General features: G+C 38.0%; 1 pseudogene; it reads right to left on the bottom strand.

The window, feature by feature from the left end:
- Positions 1 to 2,268, bottom strand: part of LOC102011036 — a 4,331-nt pseudogene extending 2,063 nt beyond the window's left edge.
- Between the last annotated feature and the right edge of the window lie 12,210 nt (positions 2,269 to 14,478).

Raw genomic sequence — 14,478 nt, 5'->3', positions numbered from 1 at the left:
AAAGTGGGCCCAAAAAGAAGCCTTGGGAGCTACTACCACTACCACTGCAAGTGCCATAGGGACAGAGCCACACAAGCCCTTTGGAGCTCAGAAGTTACCACAGATTGCTTCAGATGCTCCACATAGAATTACAGAAATTACTGTTTACTCTGCTGGATTTTGGACTTGCTGTGGTCCCAATTCTTTGTATCTCCCTGTGTGTACCTTTTGGAATGGTAATATTTATCTTGTGCCATTGAATGTTGGAAGTGTTTAACTTTCTTTTCATTTGTGTAGGGGCTCACAGCTAAGAGGTTGCCTTAGATCTCAAAGGAGACTTGGGACTTGGACTTTTCCACAATGCTGAAACTGCTAGGACTTTGGCAACTCTTAGAGTTGGACTAAATGCTTTTTGCATAAAGAAATGTGCTTGAATCTTTAGGGGGCCAGGAGTGGAATGTTATGGTTTACATGTAGATATCCCCCAAAGCCTCATGCAGTCATGGGGTGGGCTTCTAGAGTTTGTGATTGATTCATGGTCCAGTGTTAGGATTACAGGTGTGAGTGCTACACCTACCCTGGGACAGGAAGCCTGCATACAATGTAAGGGAGGGGAAGAGGTGTGCTCACTTGCATCTCCCTTTTGCTCTTGTTGATTTTGCTATCTTCTGCCACTATGAACTGTTGCCCTCTGCCATGTGCCACTCTGCCTTGGAGCCAGCCAAGTATGGACTGAAACCTCCACAAACTGTGAGCTAAATAAACCTTTCCTCTCTTAATTTTGGGCATTGGATATTTTGTCCCAGCAATGACATAAAAGTAACCAAGACAAATAGCTTACAAAGGGGCTGGGGATTTAGCTCAGTGGCAAAGTGTCTGCCTGGCAAGCGCAAGGTCGGTCGTGAGTTCGGTTCCCGGTACCGGAGAAAAACCAAAAAAAAAAAAAAAAAAAACAAAACAAATAGCTTAAAAAATTTTTTTCCCATTCTGTATGTTGTCTCTTCACTCTGCTGGCTGGTTCTTTTTCTCTACAGAAGCTTTTTAGTCTGAAATAATCCCATTTGTTGGTCCATGCTGCTATTTCCTGTGCAACTGAGGTTCTGTTTAGAAAATCTATTACTACACCTACATCTTCAAACGTTTTACCTATCTTCCAGTAAGTTCAATGTTTCTGCTTTAATGTTTAGATTTTTGATCCATTTTTAATTTAGCATATGGTGAGAGACAAGAGTCCAGTTTTATTTTTCTGCAACTAGACAACCAGTTTCCCCAGCACAGCTTGTTGAATAGGCTATCTTTCCTCCAACATATGCTTTTGGACCCTTTGTCAAAGATCAAATAGTTAAATATGTCTGGAGAGATTTCTATATCCTCAGTTTTTTTCCATTGATCCACACATCTATTTTTGTTCGAGTACCATGTTGTTTTTATCACTATTGTTTTGCATTATGTAGCTTGAAGTCAGGTATTGCTATGTTACTCACTTTGCTCTTATTGCCCAAAATTACTTTTGCTATTCTAGGTGTCTCTGGTTCTTTAGGAATTTTAGGATTTTTTCTTCTAGATCCGTAGCATATGCTGTTGGTGTTTTGATTGGGACTGCAATGAATCTGTATACCAGTTTGGCAAGTGTGGTCATTTTGACAACATTTATTCTACTTATTCAGGAACAGGGGGACATATTTCCATTTTCTGATGGTCTCTTCAATCTCCTTTTTCAGAGCAGTTTTCTTTGTAGATGTCTTTTACTTTCTTGCTTAGATTAATTTCCAGAGATTCCATTTTTCTTAAAGCTACTTTGAATGGTATAGTTTTCATAATTTCTTTCTTATCCCATTTATTGTTGGTATACACAAGTGTTAGTGATTTTTGTGTGTTGATCTATTATGCTACTTTACTGAAGTTAGTTATTAATTCTAAGAGTTTTTAGTGGAGTTCTTTGGGTCTTCCATGTATATTATCATGTCACCAGCAAATAATAATAATTTGAATTTTTCTTTTCCTATATGAATTACTTTTATTTCATTCTCTTGCCTAGTTTCTCTGGCTAATGTTTCAAGTACTATGTTGAATAGAAGAAGTGATAGTGGATATCCTTGTCTTGTTTTTATTTAGATATAATGCTTTTAGTATCTTCCCATTTAATATGATTCTGGCTATTGGTTTGTCATAAGTAGCCTTTATCATACTCAAGTGTAATCTTTCTATACCTGTTTTCTTCAGGATTTTTACCATGAAGGGGTGCTGCATTTTGTTGAAACCCTTTTCTGTATCTATTGATATAACCATGTGTATTTTACTTTGCTCCTCCTTATGTGCTGTGTTACATTTATTGATTTATATATGTTGGGCTATCTTTGTATCTCTGGGATGAAATCTAGTTGATCATGATGTGTGATCTTTTTGATAATGTGCCACATTATATTTAGTTATATCATGTTGAGGATTTTTGCATCTAAATTTGTTAAGGGGATTGGTCTATAGCCCTCTTTTTTGATAGCTCTTTATCCAGTTTTAGGATCAGGGTAACACTGGCTTCCATAAATGAACTTGGGAGCACTCCATAATTTTCAATTTCTTTCAAGAGCTTGAAGAGTAGTAGTGATATAATATGCTCAAAGGATTTGTAGATTTCAGCAGTGAATCCATCACGTCTCTACATTGCATCTTCACAAGCTCTTATTCCACAATTGTGGCAGGCTATGGACCAACATCACTCACCAATTGTTTACTGTGAAAAAGGTTTCAGTGTCTAAGATGAGAGCTGAACCATGCAACCACAGAGATAGGACTAATATATGGTCATTTGTAGGGCAGCTGCAGCTTGGGAATCAGAGTACAAGGGGTTGGGAAAGGTGTTAGACGTATGCAGCCAGGTCTGTTCTCTGGAATTCTGCTGTTATTGTTTTGGTTTTTTGTGGAAGAATTAAGATTTATGTCTCCTACTTCACCATCTTGGTGATGTCATTTCCTTGACCCTTGTTGTGTTTAGTAGTTGAATTGACTGACTATATCCCTTGGCATATTGTTTTTGGTTTTTCCCTCATATTGTATTTTTATTATGTGTCTTTTTAAAAAAAAATGCATGTGGGTTCAAATGTCTAACAAAATCAAGTTTGCTGATCTAAAAGATTTAGTAAGTACCCAGTCTTTTTATTTACTATGGAAAATTTCAAGCATGTACAAATTAAATAGAAGAGTGGAAAGAATTTCATGTACTATAATACCCAGTCTCAAAGACTATCATTATTCTGCCATTCTTTTTTCATCTATATCTAATATTAATCTTTAAATATCTATAATTGTATGTATTCTCCAACTCTTAATGATGACAATAAAACTGATGGTGATTATAATAATTTTTGAGAATTAATATACCTTGAAGCACACAAATATTAGCTGTACAATTTTAACAAATGTATCCATTTGTTAAAATTGTACAGTATAATGCACATCTCCATCATGTCATAAAATAGTTTTATTTTCCCACATAGCTTCCTCATGTCTCCATCCAGTCAATCTTCAGCTCCTTGGGGAAACACTATTATGATGAACTTATATATTTTTGACTTGAATTTTTGTATAAGTGGAATCACAGTGCAGTGACTTTTTAGTTTAAAGAAGAATTTGCTACAACTTTCATCATAAAATTACACCAATAAATGACTGATAAGAATGAAAGACACTGTATAGTAAATAAAAGTAATTCAAAATTACCTTGATGGACAGGGTTAATGCTACCTGCATCTTAAGTCCGTCTTCATTAATAGTAAACTACATGGTGTGGAAGTGGTGGGAAGAGAGGGAACAATAGTCACCCGTATTCTACAAATCATGACTATCTTGACAGCTTTTCAGACTTCTTACATTTAAATATTGCCAATATCTCTAATCTACTGACTTTCACATACATCCTATAATTGTTTCCTTTGCATTTTTGAAACTTTCATCAAGCTATAACCCTAGGTCTTCAATCCTTCCTAGGACATAATTTCATATAATACTTTCTGGTCTCTGTTCTTCTAACATCAAATGACATGCCTAAAGAGGTGAGGAAAAAACAAATTATTCATCTTTCTTAATTTATTAACCAAGATATTTCTAGTGAGCTGCTGACAAAAAGCTTTTTGTTTTGAAGGTCATAATTTCCCTTCATTTTTTGTTTAATTCTTCTTGATAAGGCAGAAATACAGCCTGAAGAGAAAGCCAAAGTTTTGCAAGTGACTCCAAAGACACCCGTGAGATATAGAATGGGCACTGATTTTTTTCCCTTCTACTCAGAATGCTCAAAAAAAAAAAAAAATTAAAAAAATACAAGTATTTGATTCTCCTCTACCAAAATCTCAATAAAATCATGGGAAATAGAGATACAAAAGTAGATCCAATGTAGTACAAATTATCACTGGGATCAGGTATGGGTTATTTGCTGTTGCCAGATCAGAACAAGAACTCGATAAAAAATACAAAGCTAGGGAAGGAGAGTAATGGTAAAACATAAAACAGCAGAGTTTAACAGCTTTAAAAAGGGGAGTTTCTTTTAGAAATGCCAGCCCATCCTGACAGGTCATAGTGGAGGCCAGAAGGTACAGGTTGAAGTGTTTGAGTTAGGGAATTCAAAAAGGTATTGTAGGACTTTAGAGGCTGTGTGACACCTGACACAGGCACGAGGGGTGGTCTGTGCAACGGACATTTTAACGTGTCCCATGCACTGCTGTCATGGACAGGCCCTAGTCACCTGAGCTGTGCTGCCAGTGCTAAGGAAACATCCAAAACACTCCACATTTTCCATAGCTGGACGAAACTAGGACAACAATTTATGAAATAAACAAGGAATTTAGCAGAGATAGTGATCTTGAAAATGAACCGAACAAATCTTGGCAAGGAGAAAACTCAGTAAATTCTCAGGAAAATGTAGCTGAAAGATTTACAATAAACCAGATTTTAAAAATTTTTAAAGTAAACTAGATCAAGCAGGAGAAAGAATATCTAAACTTGAAGCAAGTCTTTTAAAATATTCTGGCCAGAAAAAATGTAAAGAAAAAGAAGCAATATGTACATTTTGGAGTACTTGAAGGTAAAGAAATGGAGAAATTCCTTTAAAAATCCACTTAAGTGAAATAATAGCTGACAACTTCCATAATCTTGGGAATGACATAGACTTGCAGGTTCAGGAGACTCACAGGACTCCAAACTGACATGATCATAAAAGATCCTCAATGTGACACACTAGAGTTAAGCTGTCAAAGACACAAGATAAAGAGAATTCTAATGGCTGCAAGAGAAGAAGTCACAGTTTGGATACAAACATTGGACTAACAACAGATTTATCACAAGAAAGTTTTATAGGCCAAAAAAGATTAGCATGCCATATTCCAAGTTCTGAGGGAAGAAACAACTATTAACCAAGAATATTATATTCAGCAAGTCTGTACTTTTGAAGTAAAGGAGAATTAAAATGTTACGGCAAAAATTTGGGCTGTATTCCGCAAGAGACCAAAGAGAACAGACCAAGTTTTAATTTAGACCAGTCACTTCTCATCCCAACTTGCAAGTCCGGGAAGTGGGTGTGGACCTGTCTTTGTTCCCAGGTTATATACATTTTTGGTTTCCAACATAACAGAAAGGAATGTTGTAGCCCTGGCCACATGTTGTTTTCCTTGTGCCACATAACTGAGTCAGGCTCTGGTCATGAGCCCAACCACAATGATATATACTTTCTGTACTCTGTTCTGTATATCCCCCTTTAGATAACCATACAATTCCTTTATGGTTACAATGTTTATCTAGGGCCAGGGAAGGGATGAAACAACCCAGGCAGGGTCATAGGTGGTTATCTGGGCCCTGGTGTTCTTTGTCTTTGGAGAAGCATTCCAGGGCTAAGTCAGGACTGCAAACTTAACTCTTTACAACCCTCCGGGATGTTTCTCAAGACACATTTTGAGGCTTGCATTAAGACTAGAATTATTCTATCTTAAAATGATATGCTGAGAGTCATTGTCCCCTACAAAAGTTCTCCTAAGACAAGCAAAAACAGGGAATCCACAACCATCAAACCAGCCTTACAAAAGATGCATGAGTCCTAAAACAAAAAGTGAAAGATAGCTACCATGATAGAAACACATGAAAGCATAGAACTTAACAGAAGAGCAGATACGCAAAACAGAAACAGAAAGAGAATCAAATTTATCAATGCATTAAACCAACAAAGAATAATAAGAGAAGAAAAGAGATTCAAAACAAACAGAAGCAAATGAACAAAATAACAGGAATAAGTTTCACCCATCCATAATAACTTATTCCTGTTATTTTGTTCATTTGCTTCTGTTTGTTTTGAATCTCTTTTCTTCTCTTATTATTCTTTGTTGGTTTAATGCATTGATAAAATTTCCTAATTAGAAAATGTGGACTTCCACATGAGAGTAAACATATAGTAATTTTTCTTCTGTGTCTGGTTATTTCACTTTACATAAATCCTCCGGTTCCATCCATTTTGCTACAAATGGCAGGATTTCACTCTTTCTTATGAATAAAATCCTTCTGAATAACATACAATTATGGAAGAAATGGAAGAGATAGATGGCCACAGGCAGCACAAGGGCCTCGGGGAGGGGAAAGGCTGAACAAGACCCCAGTCTCCACTTACTGAGGACTTCCTTTTTCTCTGAAGGATGCTCACCAGATAGGACAGGAGCCAGAGGAGTGCGGGAGACTTCTACAGACATTTAGCACCCTAGGTGTGCCGGGGAGAGCTCTAGGCATCAGCAGTGGATGAGATCAGCCCCTACCTCAAGGAGCTTGCACTCAGAGCTGAGCGTGCAGAACTTGGGGACGGCTGGAAATGGGCAAAGTAAATAATAACCTATGAAATCATTCCATGAACTGGTTGGCCTCGAACTCACAATGATCCTCCTGCCTCAGCCTCCTGAGTGCTGGGATTACAGGCTTCTGCCACCACGCCCGGCTCTCTGTCCAATTTTTTTCAGAGGTTGCCATTACACAGAATCTGCCTTTTTCTCCTCTTCTCTAGGTAGCCCAGGCTGGCCTCGAACTCAAGGCAATCCCCTGCCTCAGCCTTCTGAGTGTTAGGATCACAGGTATGTGCCACCACACCCGGCTCAGAATCTGCTTTAGAAAAATCACTTTCTGCTTAGTAGAGAATATATGGAGCCCCTGGCCCAGGGGAAGCCTCTGGGCGGGGAGCACCGGTCCTTGGGCCAGCTCCCTGCCTCGTAGGTGCCCGGAAAGAGGGCCCCTGGTGCACAGGAAGCCACGCCACAGTGACCGCTGTTGCACGCCAGCCCTCAGGCCAGCTGCTGCCGCTCATTTGAGAACTACCATGACACAGAGAAACAATGACACAATTGGCCCACCATGCACCAGCTGAAGATGCCCACCCACAGACGTGTGTGAATCATTCAAACATGGAGAAACCCCTGGGAATACATGCCATACAACTGGCCACTCTTGCTCCTGCCATTGAGAACCAGAAAGGTCCAGAGTCAGCAGAGGAGCAGCTGCTGAACAAGGACTCGGAGAACAGGAGAATGCAGACTAAGCTCGAGGAGTTAGAGGTCCTGTGGACTGGGGTCATGAGAGCCACTCCGAAGCTGTAAACCAGGAAGACCTTGCACAATACCTGTAGAGACTCCCTGGAAGCCATTCTTCCCCTGACAGTACAGGCTTTGGTGGAGCTCCATAGAGGTCTGCAGCAAGATTCCAGCTGCCTGTGCTGACAGTTGGGGAGAGGACACTAACTGGTTGTGGGGTCCCAATGTGATGGCAGGCTGGAGAGAAAATGCTACAAAGAATGGCTTTCGCCCGAGATGGCTCACTTGAGATGTTAGTAAGAATTGCCCCCTCAGTATTCTATAGCCATGAGGAGGAGGAGGCCAAGGAGAGAAAACAAAGAGACCGAGAAAAAGAAGCTGCTTTTGCTACAGCACTGAAAGAAACAGATCCCAAGTCTGATTCCCGGGGCCCCAAGAAGAACTCAATGACTACATTCATCTGCTACTACTGTTAAAAGCCAGGCCACCTTAAGAGGAACTGCCCTAAGAGGCCCCATGGGCCACGCCCTGAATGCAAAGGTGACCACTGGAGATTGGTCTGCGCTCTGAAGCGGAGGCCCCAGAGCTTAGATCCATGCTACCAGTTAGTCCAACAGGAATGAGAGGGCGCGGGGAATACTCTGCCTTCTCCCTCTGGCCAGACCGTCATCTCCATCAAGGAGCCCTGGGTAATCATGACTATGGAGAAACAAGAAAACAGTCTGTTGCTAGACACAGGTGCAAGTCTCTCCATCCTTCTTTTCAATCCTGGCCTTCCTTCCAGCCATCACACCTCAGTGACAGGAATCACTGGTGAGGAGGTAAAATGCTATTTTTGACAACCCTTAGGCTGTAACTACTTATTAGATCCTTCTTGCATATCTCTGTCTTCCTGAGAAACCACTTTGAAGATACTACCATGTATTACAGCAGCCATTGATATTTTCCTACTAATCTATCCATAACTCCATAATGTTTGTATTGTTCCTATCCTATTTCATAAATGGATGCATGTCTATTATTATGTGTTTCCTACAACACCCATTGAGAATAGTTAATGATTATTCAATAGGTCACTCATGTATAGCTCTATTTATTTTCTTTAGAAGCCACTTTGAAGATAACAAAGTATACTACAACAACTATTGATAATCTCCTGCCTCTTTTGTCTGTAACTCACTATTTTTTGTCTATTTGTTTTCCTGAGAAACTATCTTGTAGATAACAATATGTAAAACAATAACTATTGATAATTTCCTACCACTTTGTCTGTAATTTGGTAAGCCCCCCCCATTATTATGTTATCCTTCTTTTACTCTTAAAAAAAAAGAATATACAATTATGTATATATGCCTCATTTTCTTTATTCATTCCTTAATTGTTTGCCACATAGGTGGATTCCATGTCTTACTATTGTGACTTATGCTACAATAAACCTGGGTGTGAAGGTATCTCTTTTGCATATTGATTTCATTTCCTCTCTTTCTATACCAGAAGTAGAATACTTTTATTCCCCTTCCTTTCCTAAATCTCAGTAAAATGAGAATAAAATATCAGTGGCATTTTTATATACTATTACTTGGTATAAAAAAAAAACCATTTTCATTTTATATACAATCATATGGTAGATCTAGTTTTAGGTTTTTAAGGAATCTCCACACTGTTCTTCACAACGTTTGCTCTCATTTACACTTCTACCAGTGGCACATGAGAATTTCTTTAAAGTAGAGTCATATGCAGAAAAATGATTACCAAAGGTTGGGAAAAGGAGGAAGGGTAGACAAAGGAATGCTGGATTAGTTAGTGCAACTGTATCCATGTAATGAAATAGCACACTGTTGCCCATTAGTATGTATAATTAATACATGTTAATAAAAAAAATAAAGAAAAAATCTATTTCAAAAAAAGGTACAGGCTGGCTAAATAGCTAAAAAAAAAAAAACCAAAAAAACACATATGCTTATGCTGCCTAGAAGAGGCTCACTTCACTGGTACACATACAGAAAAAGGTGAAAAAATGTATACCATTCTAAAGGAAACAAAAAGCAAGCATGAGTACGTATAAGCTATACTTACACTGGACCAAGTGGACTTTAAGAAAAAACTGACAAGTTTACTACAATAACTGAAAGATCAACTCAGCAACAAGATATGACAGTCATAACATATAGGCATGTAACACTGGAGTACCCAGTTTTATAAAATGAACACTGTTGGGTCTAAAGGGTAGAGACAGGCCCCACTGCAATAATAGTGGTGGCCTTCAACATCCTACCTTCAGCAATGGACAGACCACTCCGAAAAAACTTTAAAAGAAGAGTTAAACTGTGCTATAGACCAGAAATTCCCAACTTTTTGGCCCCAGGGATTAATTTTGTGGAAAATAATGTTTCTTACATCAGGTAGGGGGTTGGTTTCAGAATGATCCAGGTACATTCCATTTACTGTGCACTTTATTTCTATTGTTAGTACATCATAATAGATAATGAAATCATAATACAACTCACTGTAAGGTAGAATCAGTGAGACTCCTGTGCTTGTTTTCCTGCAACTAGAGGGCTCCATTTAAGGGTGATGGGAGACAGTGACAATTGTAGCATGTTGCTTACATCCAGTCTACCCCACAATCTCATTTTGGCTACTGCTACTGCAGAAAAGCTGGATTCACAAATGTAGGATGTTGGAAATAAAGCTGACTTTTTAGTGTTTCTGTGACAATCTCAGGATATTCTGCTTTGACTTTAATCCAGAATAGATGCAGACTTCAAGTTGTCTCAGACACACTTTTAGGGCTATCATCATTTGCAGTCTCAAGCAAGTGATCCTCTTTTAGTGTGGACAAAGTCAATTCTCATAGCTTCTTCGCAAATGAGTCAAGAATCCATCCTTCCCTTTCTGGTTGGGGAAGTCATGTTCAAACTTTTTTGGAAGCTGAGTTATGTGTGCGTGCACTATGGTTTCATCTCATTCAAAATCTCTGCTAATGTTTAAAACATGTCAAAAATCTCAGTGTTTACTTGTTGCTCCCAAAATTCTAGTTCATCTTCTCATGCAGCCACTTTATCTGCCAATTTGAACCCAACTGTCATAAAGTCACAGTTTGAGTTCACTTATATGATATAAATATATCATATAAGCAAGTTTTATAACCCATTCTGTGTCTCTGAAATGTGTTGCCAGTGCTAACTGGTTTTCTAAAAGAAATCTCTGGGGCAGCTTTCATAGTTCAAAACTCTGGCCTGTGATCTGCCTTTAGAAAGCAATCTCACACCTGTGTGTAAGAGAAGACATATGTGCCCTGTGTTCATATCCTCACAGAGCTACACACACAGATGTGAGGTCAAGGCATGTACTTTCATGTGGTCAACAATTTCAAGCACATCCTATAAAATATTACCTCAGGAGACATTTTTTGGCTTTCCAACATTTCTCTCTGGATGACACACTTGCATTCAGAAGTGGACTCTTTGACTTAAACAGTGAGACCAGAGAGCTGTTCAGTCACGGCAGCAGCCCTATCAATGCATAGTAATGACCCAGAATGAGCAATTACGTTTTCCTAGTATATCATCATTCAAAGACTTGAATAGTTCTGAAGCCTTGGTGTTGATTAGCAACAAATATGCACATAATATATTCTCAGGCATATCCTCCTGAAAAATATATTGCACAAAACAAGCATTGCTGCTTTGTTGCCAGTATCAGTGCACTTGTCAGCCTGGATTGTACAGCGCTTATTAATCCTCTCTAACAATTGTGCTTCATTATACTTTGCTATTTCAGCCATCTGCTTAGTTACAATGCTAGTAGAAGAGGAACTTTGCCATCTTTTAGAGTGTATCCTCTTCTAAAAGTTCACGAATAAAAGTCCTTAGCAGTAGCCAGGGTCAACTCTTCACCAACAGTAAGAACTTTTTAAAGTCCAGATTCCTGTGGTTAGTCACTGAGAATGATGCTTTCAGTACAGTCACCTTTGATGAAGTGGTGGCCTTCAAGAAGTACTTCTGTTCTTGAAGGTCACCTTATCGTTATTTGACTAATTCTAAAAACTTGTCTTTTCATGCAGCGTGCTTGGTCTCCATTTGACAAAGCAGTTTCAAGTGTTATAGATGCCTTGGATAGCAGGTTGCCACATATTATATACAAAGTAGGCTTGGAAAATGTGAATCACTTCTTGCAGTCAATCCGCAATTGAAATATGTATTGGTATTTTCTTTTAAAGCCAGCTTTCTTTTTTTTAGTGAGTAGTCTTAACAATGTTCTTTTCTCTTGTCATTGGGTCTTACCCCCTTTTCAAAGAAACTCTTCAGTGACTTGTTTTTTACTCATGTTGGCCAAAGTTAGCTTGTGAGTTTACCAAAACAGTGACTGAGATAAGTGTATGGTGCAGGAAATAGGTGTGGACCGAAGTGGTAAATCAAAAAATAGGTGGGCCATGCACAGACAATATCACTGTCAGATTGCGCCTTAATGCCTACCACCAAATGTGCAACTGAAGTACATTACTCACTTGCCACTATAAAGCCCAACACCAGAAGCAGCTTGTCACTTGCCACTCACTGATAGGGCTGTCACTGATAGGGCTTTAATTAGTTAATTAAAAATTATATGGTCTTCAAGCAACTGATGTATTATGATCTCCTTGCAGTCAAATATCATTGCTCATGTTCATCTGTATTTGAAGCCACACCCCAGCACTAGCAACACCCCCTCAGCTCCACCTCAAATCACCAGGCATTACATTTTCATAAGGCCTGATCAAACTAGATCCATGACATGCACAGTTCACAGCAGGGTTTACACTCCTATGAGAATCTACTGTTGCTGCTGCTCTTTAGGTGGTAATATGAGCAGTGTGGAGTGGCTATAAATACAGATTAATATGAACCTTACTTTGCTTGCCTGCTGTTCACCTTCTGCTGTGTGGTCAGCACCAACCTGTGGTCCAGGGGTTGGGGACTATTTTATAGCCCACCTGGACCTCACACATCGACAGAAAAGTGCACCCCGCAGCTGCAGACAGAACATATATTGGGCCCAAAAAGCAAGTTTCAACAAATTGTTAAAAGCTGAAATCTTATCATTTTTCTTTTCTGACAATAATGGAGTAAAATTAGAAATAAAGAACAAAAGAACCCTTAGAAAGGGCATCAAATGCATGGAGACTGAAGAGCAAGCTGTTGAATAAGCACTGAGTCACTGAAGAGATCAAAAGAGAAATTTACCATGATGATAAAAACACACTGATTTCTATTAGTTAATTAAAAATTACACTGTATTCTATTAGTTTGTTGATGCCTCAAAATATTGATTGTATGTGTTTTCCTGTATATCTTAAAACAATATCATGTTAAACAATAAAATTTCAACCTGAAAAGAAAAAAATTTCCCAAACAAATGAAAATAGAACTATAACATATCAAAATTTATGGAAAACAGCAAAAGAAATCCTAAGAGGGAAATTTATAACAATAAACTACTTCTAAGCTTTTAAATAATCTAAAATGCCCATGTTTTCTAAAGTTGTTTACACATTTAATGCAATACTTGTCAGAATACCAATAGCATGCTTCACAGAATTAAAAAAAGCAACTCTAAAATTCAAATGGAAGCACAAATAGTCAAAGCAATCTCAAATAAAAATAACTAGAAACATCACAATATCTAGTTTCAAGGCACACTACAGAATGATGGTAATCAAAATAGCATGAAAACAAATAGACTAATTGAACAGAAGCGATCTCCCAGAAATAAACCCATATAACTACAGTCAGGTGATTCTCAATAAAGTTGTCAACATTAGAGAAAGGATCGCTTCTTCAATAAATCATGCTGGAAAAATTGGATATCCACATGCAGAAGATGGAAACTTGACATCTCTATCTCATCCTGTGCAAAAATCAACTCAAAATAATCAAAGACCTAAAATAAGATCTGGAACTCTAGTAGAATAAAACATAAGAAAACACTTAAAGACATCAGGGTCGAAAATGATTTTGAAATCTTCCCAAAAGTGCAGGAAACAAAAGCAAAACTTGACAAGTAGAATTATATCAGGCTACAAATCCTCTACATAGGAAAAGAAACAATCCACAGAGTAAAGCAAAAACCTGCAGGACAGGAGAAAATATTTGCAAAGTATTTTTCTGGCAGGAAATTAATAGTCCAAATGTATAAGGAACTAAGAAAACTCAACCAGAACAAAAAAAATCTAATTAAACATTATCTGCAAACCTGTAAAATATGTTGAGTGAAATAAGCCAGACATACAAGTTTAAATACCATATGGTATCTCTCTTGAGTGAGGCAAAGTACAAAGCAAATTATAAAGGAGGGATACAAAGGGACAAGAGGACAGGTCTCTTGCAACAGGGAAGTGGTTCAAGGGAACAAGGGAATTAGGGTGAGAGGTGAGGAGGAAGGGAAGGAGAAATAAGGAGAATAAAGATGTGCCATGTACAGGAACTCAATAACCTCAATTAATGTAAACACTATATTTCATAACATGAGCTAAGACAAAATATCAACAAGTATGAAAAAGGGAGGAGGAGGGAGAAGGGGGAGGGAGATGGAAAGGGATTTAAAAAAATAAGTTATAATATATACATGTAACCACTCCCCAACATGATTATAAACTGTATGAATTGCAAACATGTACTAATAAAATAAAAAGTTATCTGTAAATGAACTTCATAGACATTTCTTAAGGGAAAAAATATAAATGGCCAATAAGTGGACAGTATCATTAGCTATCAGGGATATGCATATAAAAAGACAATAAGATAACATCTCATGCCAGTAAGAATGGCTATTGTCAAAAAATAAAATAGTGATAAATGCTGGCAAAGATGTTAGAAAAAGAGACATTTATACATTGCTGATGGGAATGTAAATTCGTATACCCATTATGTAGGACAGTATGGTGGTTCCTCAGAAAAACTAAAAAATACAT

The sequence above is a fragment of the Chinchilla lanigera genome, unplaced genomic scaffold, assembly GCF_000276665.1.
Source record: "Chinchilla lanigera isolate Chin_1 unplaced genomic scaffold, ChiLan1.0 scaffold00033, whole genome shotgun sequence".
Taxonomy (NCBI): Eukaryota; Metazoa; Chordata; class Mammalia; order Rodentia; family Chinchillidae; genus Chinchilla; species Chinchilla lanigera.
Note: the sequence above shows the minus strand (reverse complement) of the source record. Positions and strands in the feature narration are given on the sequence as shown.